Source organism: Phyllostomus hastatus, unplaced genomic scaffold, assembly GCF_019186645.2.
Source record: "Phyllostomus hastatus isolate PE091 unplaced genomic scaffold, TTU_PhHast_1.1 phas_contig_113, whole genome shotgun sequence".
NCBI lineage: Eukaryota > Metazoa > Chordata > Mammalia > Chiroptera > Phyllostomidae > Phyllostomus > Phyllostomus hastatus.
Window position 1 is genome coordinate 3,303,590 of NW_025333530.1, and position 23,459 is coordinate 3,327,048.

General features: G+C 40.0%; 1 protein-coding gene and 1 pseudogene across 3 annotated transcripts in view; one reads left to right on the plus strand and one right to left on the minus strand.

Moving 5' to 3' along the window:
* The first annotated feature begins 725 nt into the window (after positions 1 to 725).
* Positions 726 to 23,459, plus strand: part of ELMOD1 (ELMO domain containing 1) — an 81,627-nt gene continuing 58,893 nt past the window's right edge. Inside the window, exons 1-2 of one of the 3 annotated variants that reach the window (XM_045838804.1) lie at positions 726 to 917; positions 1,486 to 1,570. The gene's annotated coding sequence lies outside the window, so the exon portion shown is untranslated. Of the gene's footprint in view, positions 918 to 1,485; positions 1,571 to 3,435; positions 3,456 to 23,459 lie in introns of those variants that run through there. The other 2 variants (XM_045838796.1, XM_045838812.1) reach the window with 2 other exon arrangements.
* Positions 12,215 to 13,491, minus strand: LOC123817494 (annotated as a pseudogene).

Genomic DNA, 23,459 nt, shown 5'->3' on the forward strand with positions numbered 1-23,459 from the left:
AATTAACCCCGGGGTTAAAGTATTGTTTCTGAAGCTCCAGTTGAAATGCAGATATGTGACCTGGGAAGGCTGACACTATCTCTCAATTACTCCTAATTAAAGAGCTGGCTCTTTGAGAACTCAACCCGACTGGTCAAGGCATTGGCCAAGGCGGGGCTGCCGGGGCACCCGCGCGGGGAGGTCCCCAGGCACGGGAAACGTGGTGGGTGGGTGACTGGATTGGGGGAATCACTCTGTAAGTCTGCAGAGGTTGGGACTAAGCCAAAAAAAACTTTGACTTTTCATACAGTTCTCTGGGGACAGGGCAAGGAACAACACACCTTGCCCTCTCATTCCGGGGCTCTTCTGGAATCCCACTGGCGAGCCTCCTGAGGTTCACCGTCTTCGGTCCCTCGCGGCTCTGGGGCGGGGGGGTCGACCCAGGAGCAATTAAACGGGACCACTGCAGCCAGCTCCCAGCCCTCTGTCCCCAGCCTTCGGTCCGCAGATTTAACCCTTTCCCCAAAGACTCCTGCGCGGGGCCCGCGCTCCCCGCCGCTGCCAGGCCCGCGCCCCGGGCTCGGGGACTGGGCATGCTCAGTGGCCGCCCGCGCCGCGCCGTGCTCCCGGGGAACCCTCTGCGCGCCCTCGCTCCCCCGCTGCCCGCGGTCGCCTCCTCGCCGCCAGCCGTCCAGGCGCGTCCCGGCCTGCTACGCTCCCCGCGACCCAGATTCCTGCCCCGCCCCCGCCCCTCCCGCGCCCGCGCCCGCAGCCAGTGCGGCAGCAGCGAACACCCCTGTCGAGCCTCCACGACACGGACCCACCGCGTCCACCGCCACTGCCAAGCGCGCAGCCGGGGCGCCTGAGGAAGGCGGAGATGGAGACCCGACTGCCGCGTGCTGGGACCTGCTGAGCTTCCCGCCGCCGCCGGAGTCCAGGTGAGCAGCGGAGCCTGGAATGCACCCCAGAGGCACCGAGGGGCAATGTGGCAAATGCCCTTGGCGGGAGGAGAGGTGGCGGCGACAGCGCGAGGCGCCTCCGTTCGAGCTGCGCTGCGTCTGGGGCGAAGCAGAAATGTGAGGCTGTAGAAAGAGAGACCTGAATGAAAGTGCACCCTCTCGTAGAGCAGGGGCTTTGGGGCCCTAGGACGGTAATACCTTCGTCCTGTACCCAAAATTAACACCCGCGGAGCTGCAGGTTGGCGCGAGAGGATGTTTGCATCTGGGCCCCCGGAGCGGGTCACCTAGCAACTGAACGCTGAGGGCTCTGAAGGCATTCTTGCTGCAGGCCAGAATGGGAGGCGGGGAGGCAGGGCAGCCCTGCCAGGGCCTGGGGTGCCCCTGCCCCGCGTCCCTGGGGGCGGTGCGGCCACTGGTTGGCGAGCGGGGGGCTGCAGGTCGTCCGCGCTGCGAGCCGGGAGGAGCTGTCCGAGGGGCCAGCGCGCGGTGCCTGCTCCAAGTGCTGGGAAACTCCACGCTCATTCTAGCATCTCTCTTTTCTGGGCAGGTAGAATTGAGCGGGCGAACGGGGGTCGACTGCCCAAGCACTGCTGACAGCGGAACAGTGGAGTGCGGTGGTGGGGTGTGCTGTTGTGAGTGCCTTTTTTTCCAGGTGTGGGTGCGGGCTGCTGCTCCTCGCAGGGTTTCTGCTCTACCTCTAAGTGGCGAGTCCGGTAACACACCTTATGAATATTTTAGGAAAGATCTCGCAGGCTCGCTAGCTTCAGCTCAAGTTTAAGGAATATGTTTGTCAGCCTTTCTCTTCTATACAGGCAGGTGGAAGCCCCGTGCTTTGAGCTTTCCAGATTTCATCCCTTTCCCACAGCAACTAGGCAAAGACGCTACTAGCCCCCAGTGAGTTTTAGACTGGAAACAAATTGAGTGTCAATTGGAGAGACCAGTTTTGGGCAGGCATCCAGACATTGTTCTGCATCTCTGCAGTGTGTGTGTGTGTGTGTGTGTGTGTGTGTGTGTGTGTGTGTGTGTGTGCAGTAGCTTGACAGCCGTCCTTAACTCGAGCTGCCAATATGGTGGCAGGCAGGTAGTGTGCTGGTGTTGGCATAAACGCCTTAATTCGTTATCGTCTTAGGGTATCTAATAGTTACAGCGGACTTAGTCATTCTCTTCCTAGAATTCGTCTCTGAGACCAGTCTAGTTAAAATTTTGAGAAAGGCACACTCTCTTGTATCCCTCTACATTGGGAGGTTTTTATTTCTCCTTCATTCTCTCATGGGAACAAGAAATGAATGTCCTTTCTGTAATCACGGTAAAGAACATTGAAAGAAAAACGCCTTAATGTAGGGAACTTTCAGGATTGGAACAAGTTGTAGGGTCTGTTTCCTTCCACTCTGGGTTTTAACTTCCATTGTGCCATCACCATTAACCAAGTAAACTGGCACACAGCAGTTTTTACTCTAAAATGGTACTCCTTTGCAGAAGAAACCTGCTTTTTTTTCTCGGTTAGTGAGACAGGTATGTCTCCAAACAACCTGTGAGGAGTTCCTCTGTTGACCAAGATTACAAGCCTCCAAAATTTACAAGATTCTAAAGGAGGCAACTCTCCTATTGCCAGCCCATACATGGTAAAGCTGAAGCGCTTGGATTTACAGATGTTTCGCATTTGGGAAAGGCTTTTTCCAACAAAGAACCGCTGCGGTTACGTCACAGGCTCCACCTCCAACTGTCAGGCTGCTTCTCCCCAGCCTGTTAGTGTGGACTGCATATTTTCCTGTGCTTGATTAATGAAGAGAGGAAATTCTAAAATGAAAGACTTATTTATTTCCCTTATTGTGTTTTGCTGGTTTAATTAAAAATATGACATTTTCAAAAATGGTTAATTATTAGTACATGTAGCTAGGACTTAACACGTGCATAGTAATAACTATGAGCATCAGCTTTCCAAGAGATATTCTTTTTGCTAAAATTATTGATAGATGGTGTTAGAAGGGAATTTTATGAAATAGAAAAATAAATGAAAATTTTACATAATAAACAGCTTTTCCTAAAAGATGTGACTGTTATGCTCAGAGAGATACCGAGCTGCATGCACAGAAATAAAATTGGGCCAATCAAGAAGTTTGCAGAGCTTGGATACAAACCTCCAGGAGCTCTAAAGCAGTATTCCTTGAGTTCTCTGAGAATCTGTAGTTACTAGCAGAGCCATGAAATTTAGCAAATAAAAATACAGGTTGCCAGTTAAATTTTAATTTCAGGAAAACAGTAAATAATTGTTTTTTGTATAAGTATGACCCATGCATTATTTGATACTTGGGTATACTAAAAAATTATTTGTTGTTTATCTAAAATTCATCTTTTACTAGGTAGCCTGTATTTTTCCTGGCAACTCTAGTCACTGGAAATTTCTCATTCCTCTTCTTTGGGTTGAAAAATAAAGTGGAGCAGAAATGATATGCTGTTTTGCAATCTGGGACAAGCTCAGTGCTGGTTCAAGCTATTGAAAATAGCTCATGCTTAAAAGTAAGTAGTTTCAGTTCAATACATTCTTCTTGAGTACCTCTGCTTGCCAGGCTTAGTGAGAGGCACCAAAGATACAAAGATGAGTAGAAAAAGGGAGGGGGTCTGCATCATGAGATGTGAGACTTGCTATGCCAACTATCTGTGGGCCCACAGGAGTCTGAAAGGGACATTGAATGCTGCTGGGCAGCTTTTGACAGGTCTGGTCTTGAATAAGAAAGTGAGATCTTACCCTGCAAGGAAAGGAGGAGGACAAACCCATGCATTTATACTTCATGGAGTGGAGCTGGAAGTTGAAGGATTTTACCTGATGGCCTCAGTTAGAGGACAGAGTGGCCCGCTGAGAATGAGGGAAATGAGAAGGGGATTCTAAAACAAAGGGTTTAAATGGTTGCTGCTGGAATGGAAGAGAGCTGAAAAGGGACAAATGTAGGGATTGGTAAGCAGTACTTGAATGAATGTGTCTCATTGCATTTTAAAAAACAGCTGTTCTGCCCTTTGACTAATACCCAAAGTGTTCCTTTATGATTTTGCTACCATCCTGGTTTCCTTAGGTAAAAGGCCAAAGAATACTGGAAAACAGTATTTTAAAGTCTTACTATTTTTAAAGTAAGTAGATAGTTAAATGTAGTATTTGAGATGCTGATGAATATTCAGTTGCTTGTGGCACAAATTTCTGAAATAAAATAATCAGATTTTTTTATTTTAGCAAACCTATTCCTTCAAGTAGAAAAAGATATTAAATTGTAATAACCTCCTGATTTTGTCCAGCTATTCTTAAGGAAGCAGATTCTGATGATGGAAAGAAAGTAGATTTTATAGGAATAGCACTGTGTAAAAATGACCATATGCTTGTAGCACCAGAGAGTACCTATTGAGAATGTTCCAAATGTAATTAATTTTTTAAAATCTCCCACCAGTTACATTTGTATCTTTGAAGACCCAGCAGATCGTTTCACTACTAATCAGCATAGGAAGTTTCCAGGGAAGTTGAAAATCAAACCAGTGCAGTCCATGTAGAGAACAGTTCATCATTTCTTGAATATTCCAGTTTGCCAATCTAAAGCCAATGACAATTGAATGCCATTCTAGATTGCACTTCTGCCAACAAATCTTAGGGACCATCTACAGAAGAGCCTCTTATCTATATGTATGGTTAAATTTCTTCTTTATATTTTATAATACATTCTTAAAATCATGAAAATTACTCTGTAATAAAATGTATAATGAAGTAGTTAATTAAGGTCTCTTATCAAATGATTAACCTTTAAAATACAGCAGAAAACAGTTCTTTTTTAAAAAGATAGATTGATTAATTGATTTTTAGAGAGAGGGGAAGGGAGGGAAAGAGAATGGGAAAGAAACATCAATGTGTGGTTTTGCCTCTCACACACTGCCAACTAGGGGCCTGCCCTGCAACCCAGGCATGTGCCCTGACTAGAATTGAACAAGTGACCCTTTGGTTCTCAGGCTGGCACTCAATCCACTGAGCCATACCAGCCAGGACAGAAAACAGTTCTATTTCAGGTATTTGTACTGTTCCTTTTTATAGTCTCTGCCAACCATGTCCTGCCTTATAATTCTAGTAATTTTATAAGAAAAAAAGTGATCAAGGACATTGATGTTGATAAAATTTCAAGGCAGTTACACTCTAGGTTTTATTTTCAGTGGGATTTCACCTGGATATGATTTGTTAAAGAAAGGCTTATTGCAGTGATCTGTAATAACAGCTTATGGACTATCACCCAGAAAGAGCTTTAACCAAAATTGTGTGCTCAATTCACATTCTAAGTCCTCAGTAAATACTCTGAATTTAAAGAATCTGAAGACAGTATGTTCTTGCATCTCAGAAGCTTTTAACCCTTCATCTTACTTATGCTAACAATGAGGAAGTTTTATTATATGTCAGTTTCTGTGCTCTAAAATGGAAGGTATGCACACTTTAAAAAATAATATTGTGCCAACAACTTCAATCCTCTGTCTATAAAATAAACTTTAGTTGTTACTACTATTCTAAGGGATAAAATACTTCATTCTCAATGTGACTACACAATTTGTATACAATCTTCAGTGTACTCTCAATGATGTTTCAGATGCCAGGAATAAATCACAATTTGCTGTGTTTGATTTTTTTTTCTTTTTTAGTGCAAAGCAAGATTGTTGTAAATGCTTGAGGAGAGCTCATTAAGCATCTTTAAAAAAATCAGTCTCAAGCAAGCTAATGCCTGTGGATTCAAAGGTTTTTATGTAACTTTTAAACATAGTTTCCATTTTAATTATTGGAATTGGGACTTGGTTAATTAGAATGCTTGGTACAGAGCTTACTTCAGATATTGTAACTTCCCTTCCCTACTTTCCTTATACAAATATGTGGTGAAAAGCTGCCATGTGTTTTGAAGTTCTCATTCAAGATGAAACTAATAATTTATTTGTCCCACAGCTGCTTTTTGGTTTAGCAAATATCATCTATAATGTCATAAACTCTGTTCCCTAATTTATTTTTATATCTTCAGTTGGCATTATAAGTATTGTGTGAATCAATCACTGGAATGACTTTACTCTGCAAGTACATTTCTTCTTTTTCCCTTTAGAAATAGAATAAATGTTTTACTCTTCAGAATTTGGAAGCCAGATTTCCTGAAGATTCTATATTCCAATAGAATGTTTAGATTTTAATTTCAGACTTTCTTTGGTCTTAGAATCCATTTAAATTAGAAAGAAACTTAAAACAATTGATTCTAATCAAGAAGTTAAATCATACATTTTCTTAAAATGTTAAACATTTATCAAAGCTATTTTAATTAAAATGTATATTATGTATATTATAGTCAAAATTTAAAGCTAATATTAAAACACCTAGCATAGAATTTTTTCATATTCTGTCTCATGTATATTGTGTATGTAGCCCAATGTGTGAATCCAGTATATGAAAGTGAAGACTTACAGAACAGAAGGATTGGGTTATGGTATTTGCTTCACTACAGAGTGTGTTGTAGCAAAAATTCCTCCTACTATCCCTTTAAATTGTAGATAACCTAGGGTATTTAAAAGAGAGCCAGACAAATCAATTTTTTACATCTACACAATTCTTCTGGGACACGTCTGTCAACTAGGCTATTGAGTCATCTTTGTGGGTGACTTGCAGAAATGAGGTCTGGGATTTGCTCTCATAGCTGGGTTGATCAGCTGCACCCAAAGGATGTTCATAGATGTGGAAGCCAATATAGAAGGTGGCTTCTGTTGGCCTGAGTCACAGCTCTTCCCTTGACCCTAACATTTCTACAATTTTATTAATAATTCAGATACACTTAGATCATATATATATCATGTTTGTTGATATTGCAATGCTCAAAGCATTAGTGAATTTGGATGGCACTCGTGATTAAACTTGATTTTCCTTATCCCAAAGCAAGGGAATGTAAAGAGAATACATGTTGGCTTCATTTAGATCCACTCGCAATGACAGGAGCTTAACAACAGTTTGGGCTGTAAAAAAATAATGTTAGTTCACTTGAGTATTAACCAACAGTACAGAGGAAATTAATGCTGTCTTTGGTTGGATTCACAGATGAATAGAGTCCATATCAAAAAGGTCAGAAACAAACAATGTAACAAACTGTATTGAATGTAATGTATTTTGAGCCACCTGTCAGGAATATAATAAGAGGGAATGCTTTTACTGGGTAGGAAGTTGGCTCATATGACCTTAAAAATACCTCCTAAATCTCATTATGCAGTTTAGATTGAGCTCACAGACTTATACACGACTCTGCCTATGTCTAATTCAGCTTAGCCACATTTATGAGACATATAATTTTTTTACATCTTTTCTTGATTTACCCAATGACTATTGGGTAATTCCCTAGATAATTAATTAGTCATCAATTAAAATAAATGCATCTACTGTGTGGGTATCATTGGGTTAAATTAAGCAAGATATTTCTGGGTATTCTTTAACTCTCTCAGATCATACTTGAAATTAGTTCAAAACAGTATGTATTTTGAATAGCCATAACACAGTCAGGGGTCCAGGTTCTAAAATAAAATTGCATAGTATACCTAATCAAATTACACAAAGATGAAAGGCAAATGTGTTCACTCTGTGTGCTCTATGTATACTCTATTTCCTCATTGCTCTGCATTGTATTATGGCTTTCAAATGTAGTTGTTTATGGTATTAAGTGGACACTTGTCATTCCTTTTGAACACTGCCTTCTGAACCCATTTCCCACGTTGGGGGGGTCTCCCAAATTAAGAGGCAGAGCTCACTCTCCACTATAGGAACTAAAATTGCCAGATGCTTTCTTTCCCAGACATCTTTGCATCATAGCCATGGGCCCATGATCCAGACTCTACCCCAAACGTTCCAGTCAGCAATGCCCCTTGACCATTGCTGAGAGCAGGTGGGTAATCAATGGGTGCAGCTTCAGAATCTGGACCTGGTGGCAGCAGGAGAAGTGTCTATACTGGACCAGCTCTGTGTCATCATTCTAAAAGTTATTTTTGGTTATATAACCTCTAAACCCAGTTCTCTAACCCTCCTGGAGATTCTGTGGGTTACCTTTAAAACTTTGTTCTACTTAAATAGGCAGAGCTAGTTTCTGTTTTTTTGTGTGTGATTATAAACCCTGACTAGTACAGGGTGCAAGTCCATGCTCACATTGACATGTTACTCACTAGGAACTGTTGAGCACAAAGCACTCTGAAAAGCACAAAATGAAATGTTTATTCATTCTCTGAGTATTTCTGGAACAAGTAATTCTGCTTGGCAATGGGCAGAGGGTGAGGCACTGTTATTTCCAAATTTGTACTGTGGGGACAAGGAGGAGGAGCAGGGAGTGGTGGGAATACCACTGGCAAACTAAGATGTAGGCATATATCTTTATGTGGATCTCCTGATTTAGTATAGGGATGAAGGGTTGTGATAAGAAAGGATACTCTTCTGGTCAAGATGGCAGCATAGGTAAACGTGGTTTGTCTCTTCACACATGAAACAACCACATCAAAATTACAACTAAAATATAGAACAACAATCACTTAGAACCATCAGATTGAGTTGAATGGAAGTCTGACCACTACAGAATTAAAGAAACCACATCCATTCAGATTCATAGGAGGGATGGAGGTGTGGAACAGGCTAGTCATACATCTACATGTGGTGGATAAAAATTTGGGAGAGATATCTCAGGAGTGAGGAGTCCCAGCCCCACCTTAGGCCCTTTAGCCCAGGGTTCCAGTACCAGGAAGATAAGTCCCCATAACTTATAGCTGTAAAAATCAGCAAGGACTGAGTCAGTAGAAGACACTGCTTGAGTCCCAAGAAGTTCCTCTTAAAGAACCTACATGTGGACTTACTCAGACATTCTCCTTCTGAACTCTAGCACCAGGGAGGCAGCTTGAAAGGCACCAGTGCCATACAGAGAGGAACTGAAGTATCTGGCATTAAGTGAGAGCTGAGGGACAGCTTTCTCCTAGACAGAAACACAGACAGAGGCCATTGTCCTTTTTCTGAACCTTCCCCCCACACAGCCATACAGCCAGCAGGCTGGTGCAGTATCTAAGACTCCATCAACTTGGCTAACACTGCCCACACTGGAGATCCCCTGTGCTCCATCCCATTCAAATTGTAGGTGTTACAGTGCTTTTCCATATGACTGGCTGGTCTTGGATGATGCTTCACAACTTCCTAAATCCTTTCAAATAAGCAACAGCTAGCCTTGGGGAGCCCCTAGCCCCCGCACCTCTTGTTAAATGGCCCAGGCATAGCACTAGCAGCATCCAGCCTAGAGGCACAGCTTGGCTTTGCCTGAGAATTTCCAAGCCCAGCAGAAGTAGCAGCCATCACAGATTGCTTTATAGCTCAGGAAAGGTAGGCTTGGGCAAAACACAGGTGGGGGCTGACCTTGGCCTGCACCACCCAGGAAACCCCAGGGCCAGTGCACCTCAGTAGATAGCTACAGACCACAGTGGAGTACCACCACTCTGCCCCTGCACAGCTGATCCTCCACAGAGGGTGGAGGTTGGTGGTCAGAGGTCACAGCCAATGCTTGCAGCTGACTAGCCTGGGGAAATCCTTCCCATTGATATGCCCATAGCAATCAAGTCTCAACTACAAGAAGCGGGTATACTCAACCCACATGAAGGGCACACCACGAGTACCCAGCTTGGTGATAAGGGAGTCTGTACCACTGGATCCTACAGGACACCTGCCACATTAGGCCACACTACCAAGACCTAGACTCAAAGCAGCTTTACCTAATACAAAAAAACAAACATAGGGAGGCTGCCGAAATGAGAGGACAAAGACACATGACCCAAATAAATGAACAGATCAAAACTCCGGAAAAAGAACTAAACAAAAGGGAAATAAGCAATCTATTGCAGAGTTCAAAACACTGGTTATAAGGATGCTCAAGGAACTTAGTAAGGACCTCAGCAGCATAAAAAAGATCTAGTCAGAAATGAAGAATAAACTAACTGAAATGAACAATTTTCAGGGAAACAACAGGAGAGTGAATGAAGCCAAGGCTCAAACTAATGTTATAGAACATAGAAAGGAAAAAACAATGGGAACGACAAGAGGAACAAAGAATACAGAGCGTGAGGGTAGTGTAAGCAGCCTCTGGGATAACTTCAAGTGTTCCAACATTTTGCATCAAAAGGGGAGCCAGAAGAGAAAGAGCAAGAAACTGGAAATCCATTTGAAAAAATAAAACTTCCGTAATTTGGTGAAGGAAATAGACATGCACATCCAGGAAACACAGAGAGTTCCAAACAAGAGGCATGCAAAGAGGACCACTCTGAGACACATCATAATTAAAATGCCAGAGGTTAAAGATGAAGAGAGAATCTTAAAAGCAGAAAGAGAAAAGCAGTTAGTAACCTACAGGGGAGTTCTCCAAAAATGTCAGCTGATTTCTCACAAGAAATTTTGCAGGCTAGAAGGGGTTGGCAAGAAATATTCAATTTCATGAAAACCAGGGACCTATAGCCAAGATTGCTCTACCCAGCAAAGCTATCATTTAGAATGGAAATGCAAATAAAAAGCTTCCCAGAGAAAAAGAAAACTAAAGGAGTTTATCATCACCAAACCATTATTATATGAAATGTTAAAGGGGCATTTTTAAGAAAAATAAGATGAAAACTATGAATAATAAAATAGCACTGATACAAATATATGAACAGTTGAATCTTAAAAAAAAATCATGGATACAGAGAGGGTTTTGATGGTTACCAGGTGAGAGGATTAAATAGGTAGTGACAGAATATTCATGGGGATGTAAAGTACAGTATAGGAAATGGAGCAGCCAAAGAAGTCATTCACAGGACCCATGGGCATGAACAATGGTGTGGGGTTTGCCTGAGGGAGTAGGGGTGCTGGGTGGAAGGGTGCAAAGTGGGAAAAATTGGGACAACTGTAATAGCACAATTAGTAAAATATAATTTTAAAAACTTTAAAAACTTTAAAGAAATAGCCCTGGCTGGTGTAGTTCAGTGGATTGAGCACGGGTTTCGAACCAAAGTGTCACAGGTTCGATTCCCAGTCAGGGCACATTCCTGGGTTGCAGGCCACGGCCCCCAGCAACCGCACATTGACATTTCTCTCTCTTTCTCCCTCCCTTCCCTCTCTAAAAATAAATAAATAAAATCTTTAAAAAAAAATTAAACAAATAAATGTTACACAAATCTAACATATAAATAACCTTAAAAAAAAGAAAGGATACTTTTTGGGGAAATACTGCCTTTCATCAGTTTCAAGATGCAAATATTTTTGTTTCAACACTTATGAAATTAGAACACGCTGTTAGAGTGTATCTTGTATTTTTAAAAAAGATTTTTTAGAGAGAGGAATGGAGGAAGAAAGAGAGGCAGAGAAACATCAATTGGTAGCCTCTCCAGAACCCAAGCTGCAACCTAGGCATGTATCCCGATCTGGCATCAAACCAGCAACCTTTCACTTTGTGGGATAAAACGCAACCAACTGAGCCACACTGGCCAGGGCAGAGTGTGTATTGCGTCAATTGTTACTTTTTTTTCTCCTCATCCCATCCATTGTATTTTACCAAATCTAAGTGTCACTGATATTACACCATTACATTGTTTTATCAGTAAGAAAAAAATCTTGGCAAGTAATATTTTAAAAATGATGATGCCTAACATCATATTGGGAGCTCTAGAGTAGAAAATTTAAAAAGACCCTACAGAGAACTACGTCAATCATGGAAATACTGTGGATTAAATACTAAATACCTTTTCATTATTCAACAAAGCTGTTAAACAGCAATAGATTTACCTCTAACTTTTGTTAATGAACATGTTCAGAAGCGGATCATCATGGCCTTGCTTTGTTATAAAAACACATTAGTAAGTATACTAATAACCGCTTACAGTGGTTATCAAATTTGTGGATGTCACCTTTTTTGGCAACTTTTTTATTTGAAAAAATTTCAAAAATATACATAAGTAGACAATAGTATGATGAATCCCAATATTCAATAATCATCTACTCATAACCAGTGCTGTTTTGATTTCTAATCCTATTCTCTATTTACCCCTATTTTATTTTGGAACAAATCCTAGACATGTATACTACCATTTGTAGATATATCAGTATGTATCTCTAAAAGAGAGTGACATTTCAAAGACACATAATCACAGTATAATATTTACTTCCTGAAAAAATGTCTGTAACTTGTGGCACCTTTTAAAAATACATTTTGCTTTCATTTTTATTAAGTATTTGGAAGTTTTTAAAAAGAAACTCAACTTATGTCTACTCCAGTGTCCACTGATTTCTTTTTAAGAAATTTATATGACACTGGTAGGTCATATCTTAGCTCTGTAATATCTACTTTAATTTTCCATTTTACAGATTTATTTAGATTATTTTCTATAGTTAAAGATTTGCATAAAGAATATACTGCTATTCTTGCCATTTCCAAACCAATCTCCAGAAAAGCCATTTCTATTCTTTTATTATTTTTGTTCACAAAGGGAGGATTCATAATTATAGTATCATTTCATTTGGGCATTCCATTAGATAATGAGGACATATCACATTGAACTCTGTCAACATTTGTTAACTCAAACTGTCACACTTTCCTATTAAAAATATTCCCAGTGCATCTTCATCTATGTCAAATTCACACAACCTGCAATGCACAGCCTGGTCAGTCACTATTCTAGAAGTAGTGTGTGCTTTTTGAGTCTATCCACTTGTCACAAACATGACTCTGGTTCCTTGAGCCTTAGTTTCTTTTCCTTTTTTTAAAAGTGTGGGCTCACAGTGTTTAAGGGTACTGGAACTCAAGAGGCTAGAAGTGCCACCCCGTTTGTGTCATCTATTTTAAATTTAAGTTTTTGTTTTTGGCAAGGTAATACTTGCACATCATTTCAGACAGCATGTAATTAAAAACCATTTTAATGAAAAATAGCAGTCCTCTTGCTTTAATCCATCACCATTCCAGATTTGTTTCTGAGAAACACCTACTTTAACTCTTTTACCTGCTTTTTCTGGTGTTTTCTACCTTCCTTCTAAATAATCTGCCTATGCTGCTCTTTCCCAATATTTTTAAGCATCAGATCCATTGATTTTTTCTACTGTAGAAGTGAAATTTTAACTTTTATACCTAATCTCTCTCCCTTATACACAGATACTTGTCTTTCCTCAATTCTCCCAATATCACTCTTTTTTATTAAATAAATATTCGATGTTTAATTTGACCATGTAAATTTCATTTACAGTTGATTATATTTTCTTTTTGTGCAGTTTTTGTCTTCCCAATAATTAGTAATTTATCTGTTCTTATTTGCTTGTTTTTCTATTATGCATATCATAAAATTATCTCCAAACCCATAGAACTGTAAATATTTTCTCTGTGCATTCATACATGACAAATAATGTCACTGCCAGTTTTTTCATGGAGACATTTATTCCTTAAACCTTATTCACCAACATTCTGAGAATCTCTTTCACCTTTCTCCAATATGGAATCTTCTTATTCCTGGGTCCAATGTCTTTCTCGTTTTCTACCTTCATTTTGGTGGAATGCTCCCCTCAGAAGCTCCTGAAAAGGTGTGCTTGGAAGGTATATGGAAGGCTTTGTATGTCTGAAATTTTCATCATTCTTCCCTTACACTTGATATTTTGGCTGGGTATGGAAATCTAAATTGGAAAGAGTTTTTCTCAGAGTTTTTATTCTTGCTTCCATGTTCCTGTTGACAAATTGGATGCTTCTGATTCTTAGCTTCTTTGTGCCTTTCCCCCCTCTGGAAACTTCTACATTGGGAAATTTCATCATGACATACTTGGTGAGGATCTTTTGTTATTTAAGGAGCTGGGTATCTTTGGGCCTTTTAGATTTAGAGACTCATGTTCTTTAGTTCTTGGAAAGTTTCTTGTATGAGGTACTCATATGACCTTCTTAGAAAAATATTTCACCTAACACATACTACTATAAATAATATGTACCCCCTGTTGTACAAAGATAAAGATGAAGAGAGTTTCATACAATCAATAATCAAAATTTTGTCACACATCTGTGAAGAATGCAAAAAACTGTGACACATTAGTTAGGAATGCTTATCTTGGAGTATAGTCTGGTTCATTATGACATGGTTGAAATTTGTTTTCATTTGAGACAGCTCAGACCTTCTATACTGGCTTCAGAATGACACTAGGTTCCATGTATTAGGTCTGCAATATTCCCAGCTCCTTGAGAGCAAAGACTATGTCTTACTTATTTTGTATCTCCAGTGCTTAGAAAGAACTGAATATAATAAATGTACAATAAATGTTTATTGACTAGAATTAAGATCTAAGATCTTTTCCTACCAACTGGCTGTCTAGCCTTGCGCCAGTCATCTGTTGGAGAAGGTTGAGCTAGACAGCCCCAAGAGAGTTCACGTAGTAGAGCTGTAGAGGAAGAAAAGGGTCAAGAATGGAACATTTGGGAGCTTCTGGCAAAGATGGAAGCATAGGTAGATATGCTTTGCTTCCTTAAACAACCAAAAGAAGGATAACAACCAATTTAAAACAAAAAACAACCGGACATGCCAGAAAATCAAACTGTACAGAAGTATGACAACCAAGGAGTTAAAGAAACATTCACCCAGGTTAGCAGGAAGGGCAGTGATGGGAAACTGGTGAGGCAAGGACATGGAACAAGGCAGAAGCTGGCAGACAGGGTGATCCCACATTCACGTGTGGATAAGCCATGAGGAACAACTGGGGACCAAAACAGACCACACAACCCAGGGTTCCAGCCTGGGAAACTCAACTCTAAAACCTCTGACTGTCAAAAACTGGGGGTTGTGGTGGTAGGAGAAACTCGCAATCTCAGGAGAGTCCATTGGAGGGGCCCATAGGATTCTAGAATGTACACAAGCCAACCCACCTAGGAATCAGCACTTGAAACAGCACAATCCACTTGTGGGTAGCAAGGGAAGTCACTGAAAGCAGGGCGAGAGCCAAGCAAGCAGCATTGTTCCCCCTCTGACCCCTCCCCCACATACAGCACCACAATACAGTGAAGTGAGTAGCCCTTCCCTGGTGAATACCTAAGGCTCCTCCCATTAAAATGTAACAGGGGGCCAACACAAAGAAATATGGCCCAAAGGAAAGGACAGATAGATCAAAACTCCAGAAGAAAACTAAGTGCTGAGGAGACAGCCAACCTATCAGATGCACAGTTCAAAACACTGGTAATCAGGATGTTTACAGAATGAGTAAAATAGTGGAAGAAGTGAAGGTTTTGCAAGATGAAGTAAAGAAAAATATACAGGGAACCAATGGTGAAGGAAAAGAAACTGGCACTCATGTCAAAGCTTTGGACCAGAAGGAAGAAATAAACATTCAACCAGAGCAGAATGAAGAAACAAGAATTCAAAAAAATGAGGAGAGGCTTAGGAACTTCCAGGGCAACTTTAAACATTCCAACATCTGAAACACAGGGGTGCCAAGAGAAGAGGAGGAACAAGAAACTGAAAACTTATTTGAAACATAATGAAGGAAAACTTCCCCAAACTGGCAAAAGAAATAAACATGCAAGTCCAGGAAGCTCAAAGAGTCTCAAAGAAGTTGGACCCAAGGAAGCACATACCAAGGCACATCATTATTACATTACCCAAGGTTAAAGATAAGGAGGGAATCTTAGAAGCAGCAAGAGAAAAGGAGACAGTTACCTACAATGGAGTGCCCATAAGACTGTCAGCTGATGTCTCAAAAGAAACCTTGCAGGCAAGAAGGGGCTGAGAAGAAGTATTCAAAGTCATGAAAAGCAAGGACCTGCAACCTGGATTACTCTATCCAGCAAAGCTATCATTTAGAATGCAAGGGCAGATAAAGTACTTCCCAGATAAGGTCAAGTTAAAGTTCATCATCACCAAGCCCTTATTATATGAAATGTTAAAAGGGCTTGTCTAAGAAAAAGAAGAAGATCAAAACTATGAACAGTAAAATGACAACAAACTCACAACTATCAACAACTGAACCTAAAACAAAAACAAACTAAGGAAACAACTGGAACAGGAACAGAATCACAGACATGGAGGTCGCATGGAAGATTATCAGTGGGGAGGGGGTGGGGGGAGAATGGGAGGAAAAGCTACAGGGAATAAGTATAAATGTTAGGTACAAAATAGGGAAGATTAAGAATAGTATAGGAAATGGAGAAGCCAAAGAACTTATATGTACAACCCATGGACATGAACTAAGTGGGAGGAATGCTGGAAGGAGTGGGGTGCAGGGTGGAGGGATAAAGGGGAGAAAAAAATGGACAATTGTAATAACAATCAATAAAATATACTTTAAAAAGTGAAAAAAAAATGGAACATTGGGAATTGATCACATTTAAAAAGCAGGAAGAGGAGGAGTGGGAGATAGATGGAAATGTTCCAGGAGAACAGGGAATCACGGAATGATGTCAAATAAAATAAGGACAGGGCCCATACTCAGTTGGTTAGAGAATTGTCCCGCACACCAAAAAGGTTGTGGGTTTCATCCCCAGTCAGGGCACATACCTAGATTGTGGGCTTGATTCCCAGCCAGGGTATATATGGTAGGCAACTGATCTATCAATGTTTCTCTCTCACATCAGTGTTTCTCTCTCTCTCGCCCCCCCTTTAAAATCAATAAGCATATCCTCAGATGGAGATTAAAAAAGATAAGGACAGGAAAATGCAACTTGAACTAGACCATACTAAGCCTTCAACCAAGCATTTACATAGTCATTCTTTGTGTAATAGGGAGTACTTACCACTCCTGAAGTGTTTATTGTCAGAACTGTCTTTGTAGTATAAGGAAGTTGTCTTGAGTCCTGTGTATATGTGAGAATGGGTATGTATGTGAACTGTGTATGTTGTGTGTATAATGTGATATTGTGGCAGGGAAGCAAACTAGCATTCAGAGACTGCAGTAAGCTGTTGGGAGGATCTCCAGTGAGACTAACAAGGACGTGAGTTGCTCATATATAATCAGTCCATAACATATCATGGAATTACTTAATTGAACTGGTTTAACCTGAATGTTTGAGTCAGGGCATAAGTATCCTCCAGTGTGATTTGCTGCAGGCCTTCAGTTCTCTTTGTCATCAACCATTGGATTCTTCTGCAGAAACATTATAGCCTGGAATTTGGAAATAAGTAGGCTTCAGTCTTACTATATTTCATAAATTCTAAGATACTTTTTTTAACATCACTGAAATAAGGTGCATCATAATTTAATTAGCACCATTTTATTCTTCCTCAAGGGCACATGACATAATGGTGCATTTTACCATTGATGACACTGATGGAATACCATTGGAAAGAGTAAAATAATATTCACTCAACTGAAAACTATTTTTTATTTGTTTTACGGTATGATTTTTCCACAGAAGCCCAGCCTAAATGGTCTACTTCTCATAAGTGAATGCTATTATTTCATCTGTGATGTCAGGGTCAGCAGTTACCTTATGAGCAGGGCACCGTGCTTGCCTCCAGGCCCCTGGAAATGAGCCAGTTGGCTTGGACTTTCCTGTCACATGTTTTTAGATAGATGCTCTCACTGTGTTCTGATTCTATGAAAGTGAAATTTTTGCAGAAAGAATCAGTTTAGATTGGTAAAACCATATTCATTTATTGTTTATGCAAACGTAAATACCATTTTTAAACTAAAATTTATAATTGAGAAGGTAAAACATTTAGATTAAGTTTTTTTAGTGAAAAAGGATTAATATTTAGATTTTTGAAATGTCCTTATTCTTTTATAAAGACAAAATTCATCAATCCTACTCTCCCCGCCTTTGCTCCCACCATGAAAACAGCACATTCATGCAGGTGAACACAGTGAAAGCCAGAAGATCACTGTACCTTTAAAGCAGATCATAAATATGTTCACAGGCAGTCCTGAGTTCTGTGGCTGGTGTGGACCTCCATTGCTATAAATCACAAAAACAAACCCTGGATGAGTATTTTGTTCCTGAAGAAGGGGAAAAAAAACCCTTCTTGGTTGTCATTTTGGTGAATGTCAACAGACTACTGTTCAAACTAATCACCAAAGAAGGAAGAAAGGAAAGTTCTGGAATATGGCCTCAGGGAGATTGTTATACATGAGCATTATACTTCTAATATGACATGTTGGATAGCTTGTGTGAAATTTAAATGCATAATTTGAAACATTTGTCATTTCTCTGGAATGATAAATTTACATATTATTTGTTCTTTCCCCTCATGTGCATACCTTTGTAACAGCAATTTTCCATCTTTTTCATCTCATGCCACACATAAACTAATTAGTAAAAATTCTGCAGCATTCAAAACATATGTTTTTTTGCTGATCTGACAAAAAAGGTATACTTTTGATGTATTTATACAAGATGGCTATTGCTGTGCTGGCTGTTGTCATTTTTTTTACTTGGCAATCTAAGTAAAAAAGAGGCCAGTGCCCCTGACTAGTAAGGTATTGCATGTTTTAAAAATTTTTGCAGCACACTGGATGAAAATCATTGCTGTATTAAATATATTTTATACATGTTCCAAATGCCCATAAAAAGCCTTAGAAATATTTATTTTCCTTCTTTTCCCTTCCCTCCCATTTCCTCCTATTCACTTCTTGTTTCATGGGGTAAGTATGATTGTATTATGTTCTTTGAAGACTGAGTCCCTCATCTGTTTAGGTTTACCTTGCACTAACACTGTGGTTCTTAGGTCTTGACAAAATATGAAGCATGATGCACAGTTAAACAATATCTTAATTTGCTAATTCAGATTTATTTTTTTTTTTGGTAAATAAATAAATTTTGAATCTGATATGTGGTCCACCTGATTTAAAAAGACTGATCTCCTTTTGTTATTTTGTGGGCCAACTCAGCCAGAGCCCAGCCCCTTACATGGCAGGTAGTTGACTAGCTACTCCTTGTTCACAAGCCCCTGTGCCTTTGTCTGGTGTTCCCACAGTGACATGCTTCCTGATGAGAGCTCAGGCTTGTTCTAAAGAACTTGCTCTAATTTCTTGAAAACCATCCACTGGCATGCTTACATGCAGAGCACAATAACAAATTAATGGGAGCTACAAGCTGAATTCATCACATCTTTTTTTAAATATATTTTATTGATTATGCTATCACAGTTGTCCCATTTTCCCTCCTTTACTCCCTTCTGCCCTGCACACCCCCTCCCACCCACCTTTGTGCCACCTTTAGTTCATGTCTGTGGGTCATACATGTAAGTTCTTTGGCTTCTACATTTCCTATATTATTCTTAACCTCTCCCTGTCTATTTTCTACCTATCATTTATGCTCTTTATTCTCTGTACCTTTTCCCCCTTTCTCCCTCTTTGATAACCCTCCAGGTGATCTCCATTTCTGTGATTCTGTTCCTGTTCTGGTTGTTTCCTTTGTTTGTTTTTGTTTTTGTTTTAGGTTCAGTTGTTGATAGTTGTGAGTTTGTTGTCATTTTACTGTTCATAGTTTTGATCTTCTTTTGCTTAGATAAGTCCCTTTAACATTTCGTATAATAAGGGCTTGGTGATGATGAACTCCTTTAACTTGACCTTATCTGAGAAGTACTTTATCTGCCCTTGCATTCTAAATGATAGCTTTGCTGGATAGAGTAATCCAGGTTGCAGGTCCTTGCTTTTCATGACTTTGAATACTTCTTCCCAGCCCCTTCTTGCCTGCAAGGTTTCTTTTGAGACATCAGCTGACAGTCTTATGGGCACTCCATTGTAGGTAACTGTCTCCTTTTCTCTTGCTGCTTCTAAGATTCCCTCCTTATCTTTAACCTTGGATAATGTAATAATGATGTACCTTGGTATGTGCTTCCTTGGATCCAACTTCTTTGAGACTCTTTGAGCTTCCTGGACTTGCATGTTTATTTCTTTTGCCAGTTTGGGGAAGTTTTCCTTCATTATGTTTCAAATAAGTTTTCAGTTTCTTGTTCCTCCTCTTCTCTTGGCACCCCTGTGTTTCAGATGTTGGAATGTTTAAAGTTGCCCTGGAGGTTCCCAAGCCTCTCCTCATTTTTTTTTGAATTCTTGTTTCTTCATTCTGCTCTGGTTGAATGTTTCTTTCTTCCTTCTGGTGCACACCATTGATTTGAGTCCCAGTTTCCTTCCTGTCACTGTTGGATCTCTGTACATTTTCCTTTATTTCACTTAGCATAGCCTTCATTTTTTCCTCTAATTTGTGACCATATTCAACCAATTCTGTGAGCCTCCTGATTACCAGTGTTGTTTTTTTTTCAAGATTTTATTTATTTATTTTTAGAGAGGGAAGGGGGAGAGAGAGAGAGAGAGAGAGAGAGAGAGAGAAACATCAATGTGAGGTTGCTGGGGGTCATGGCCTGCAACCCGGGCATGTACCCTGACTGGGAATAGAACCTGCGACACTTTGGTTTGCAGCCTGTGCTCAATCCACTGAGCTACGCCAGCCAGGTGATTACCAGTGTTTTGAATTTTGCATCTGACAGCTTGGCTATCTCTTTGTCGTTTAGTTATATTTTTTCTGGAACTTTGATCTGTTCATTCATTTGGGCTATTTTTCTTTGTCTCCTTGTGCCTGTTATGTAGTAAGGGGCAGAGCCTTAGGTATTCACCAGGGCAGGGCAACCCTCATGCTGGGTTGTGTGCTGTATGTGGGGGAGGGGCCTGAAAGGGAGCAATGCTGCTTGCTCTTCTCTCTGCCAGTTTTCAGTCACTTCTGCAGCTTCCCACAATCAAATTGGGCCTTTCTGGTGCTGATTCCCTGTGGGTAGGTTTGTGTACATTCTAGGACCCTATGGGTCTCTCCATTGAACTCTCCTGTGAGGCTGGTAGTTTCTCCCACTGCTGCCTCAACCCTCACAGGTTTCTTCAGTCAGAGGTTTTGAGGCCTTATTTCCCCGTGCTGGGACCCTGGGTTGCAAGGTCTGTCTTGCTCCACAGTTGTTCCGGTTTATCTGCACCTGAATGTGGGAACAGCCAGTTCACCGGCTGCTTCCTTGTGAGTCCTCTGCCTGCTGCCTGTCTCCACCCCTCCTAGTGGTCTGGGTGACTGTTTCTCCTTTAACTCCTTGGTTGTTGGACTTCCATACAGTTCTATTTTCTGTCAGTTCTGGTTGTTTTTTGTTTTTAAATTTGTTGTTGTCCTTTTCTTGGTTATGCGAGGAGGCACAGTGTGTCTACCTATGCTTCCATATTGGCCAGAAGTCCTTGTATGTCTTTAAATTCATTACATCTTAAATCACCTTGGCTTCAGTTATCAGTAAGTTTTGGCCTTTTTCAGAATAGTTGCCTTTCTCCTCCATTTTACCTCCTCCACCTACATAGAGCCATGGCTGAAAAAGAGTGGAAAAAGAGAAGCGTATATCAGTTTTTTCAATAATCCCAAATCGATACCTGACTGACAGGGATGTCACTATTATGATTTCATTAAACTCTAGCTGGGCACAAGTACATACAGTGAGACCATTCAAAAGGAAAACTGAAATTTCCACATAAGTTAAGATAATTTACTTGGAGCTTATTATCGTCATCAAGAAGTTTTCTCAGTTGCCTTTAGAAAATATTTAGTGTTATAGTATAGTAAAGACACATGGTAAATGGAATCAAACCAGATTAGTAACAAGTTTTCTTCTGATACTCAAAGAAGCTTTGGGTCAATCTGATTTTCAGGGGAGAAAACTATAAAAATTATTATTTATGGATTTTATGGTTCCACATATCATTGTTTTCTTTTTTCCACCTGAAATGAGACTAGTCCAAACTAAAAAAATTAAATCAATGGCAAATAATTTTAATATTGCTGATCTTGAATTCATCATCTGCAAAGTAAAGTTGTGTGTGCTTCCCTCCCTCCCAGAACTGCTCAATAAAATTTTTTTTGTTTTACTACTGCTAAAAAATGCTGCCCAAACTTTTACTTTTTAATCTAGATTCAGGGGAAGGAAAGTAGAAAGTGTTTTCATCTTCCTATCATTATTAGTCACACTGAGTTGTATTTTGAAGTTGACCCATTTGATTGAATTGTTTTCTCCTTGTAGGGTTATAGCATGGAAAGAAAACAATAACAACAAGAAGAAATTAGAGAAATCTAAGAGAAAGTGGAACTTATTTTCCTTTTCAATGAATTCAAGAAAACTCATTCAAGTTAGTATATATCTTCTAAGTAGATTTGGAATATTTTTCCAACCCATGGATATAGTTTATGTTTGGCTAAAAAAAGGTAAACAAATATTTTTTATCTATAAAGGAAAAGGTATAATGTATTATGAAAGTTAAAACATAGAGGTAAAGTGAAAGAAAAACAAGGGAAAATGCTGATTTGAAGACCCTGTCACTCTGACTAATGACTCAGAGTAATTTGGGGAGAACAAAAGCACTACACTAATAGCAGAGTGGACCAGGAGCTTAAATTTTATTCGATTTTCTAAATCTAAGGGAACAATAGATTTACATGGGGCTGGGGGGTAATATTTTTACTATTATTTCAGAATTACACTACCAAGGATTCTTATCTCCTTGGAAATGTGGTCTCAATAAGAATATTTAAAACCCACACTTTTAGGCTCTATTATATAACTTCTTCCCATGAAATTTTATTGTTTAAAAAAATTCAGATCTCTAGTACATTTGCTTCAGGGAAAGAAAGAAGTTAATTTTCAGTTAGCCCTTCAGACACAGTAGCCCTTGTTAGAAAAGAGTCTTCCAGCTACCTCCCAGAAGAGCACTCACAGGTTTTGAAGAGCAGGTATACAGCCAGGCCTGGATTATTCCCAGCACTGCAATTTAATTTGAACTGAATATGCAATTTATTCCCTTTGTTCTTAAGTTAATTCCAAATTTTACCTCTGTGGTTTCCAGAGACAGCATGGGAGAGTAAATGATAACACCACCTCAGGAGCCAGGCTTCAAGGGTTTGAACCCTGTTCTGCCCAGTACTAGCTTTGTGACCTTGGAAGCTTGCTCAGTTTTCTCAGCTATAAAATAGAGATAATTTTTATTCACTTCATAGGATGACTGTCAAGTGAGTTATAAATAAAGGTCATAGAACATTGCGTGGCACATAGTAAGCACTTTGTAAATATTAGCTATTATTCATAAGACCTTAAACTGAGAATAATTTTTTAATTGTTTTATTTTTAAATATGCTTTACGAAACATTTTTTAAAAACAGGGATAATCTCAAATTAGGCAAATTTTAAAAGTGGAATGGAATTTACTCCATGGGTTGTCTTTTAAGCATTTTACTTATTACTGGGGATGCAGTCATTTGGAATTTGAACGGCTACATAGAAAATAGCTTTTTTCATCTTCCACAGTGATTAAGATTTTAAAGAAAAGAGTTCTGTCCCCTCTAATCCATTCCCAGGGATGCTCCATAGATAGATCATCTTCTAAGACATGGAGTCACCCTGTGGTACTTCACAAAAGAGCTGCAGGAGACCTCTTGCTCAAAGGAGGCAGAGCAACTTCGGTGAGGCCGGCAGGTGATGTTTTCAGAAGTAGCAGACCACTCCCTGCTGCCCCTTTCCTCCCACATACAGCACTGA